The following is a 955-nucleotide window of genomic DNA, read 5'->3' as shown; positions in this document are numbered from 1 at the left end:
TCCGTGTTCAAGAACACGGAGCTCTTCGGGGCTGGGCCCTGTTGACCTATGCCTCCCTAAGGTTCTACAAAACTCAGTTCTTCCCCAGTAGCTCGCCCCGCGCCTACTGAGCTGAGTCGTTTTCACGCGACGAACCAGACTGGTAGGCGTTGGGGCGATGTTTGAAGAACCTTGACGCGCCTTGCGCAGGAGGCATCCGTTCCGAAAGTGACGGATGCCTTCACAGACAAAACACCGTCGAATGTGTGTATGCTGCCCGGCAGCTCGGAGCTCTGCTCCCTCCGTCTTAGCATAGCTGAGATCCATGGAGATAGGCCCGCTCGACGAGCTGTTGGAGTGTGCATTCCAACCAAGTCGTGTCGATTTGAAATTGAATTCGGCATTCAATGCCAGAATCTCCGCCTCTTCAAATGAAAACGGATGCACACGGAAGAGTGCGAAGGCCTTCCATAAAGACGGTCACGTGACCGCCTCCGGAAGGGGGTCTGCTGCCATCCCGGCGATGAGAGTGCGCATCTCTTGGACAAAGTCCATTAATTCCCTGTTGCCCTGTCGGGCGGAAAGGAAGCGCGATCGTACACGGTATGCCTGATTAGGCGGCGAGAACTACTCGTGAGAGCTGCATTTTCAGCTCCGCCCAGGATGGAAACGCAGCTCCGACCGAAGTGCCGCACGTCAGTGCCCATTCTCGCGCTCGACCAACGAGCTTTGAGATGGCTAGCGCTATGCGCTGTTGCTCGGTCTGAAGTATGGCAGATGCGATGGCTATCTTGACCTCTCTCACCCAGAGCAGGAGATTCCCTCTATCCTTCCCCTCGGAGACTTTAACGCTAACCATGAGCGGCTTAGGACGGGGAATACCCTCCGTCACTGACGTTGGTGTAATAGAAGCAAATGATGCAATCATCTTCTGCTGCAGGTGCTCTAGCAGCGCGTTTTCGTAATTTGAAAACGA

Source organism: Plasmopara halstedii (assembly GCF_900000015.1).
Source record: "Plasmopara halstedii genome assembly, contig: Scaffold_816, whole genome shotgun sequence".
NCBI lineage: Eukaryota > Oomycota > Peronosporomycetes > Peronosporales > Peronosporaceae > Plasmopara > Plasmopara halstedii.
Note: the sequence above shows the minus strand (reverse complement) of the source record.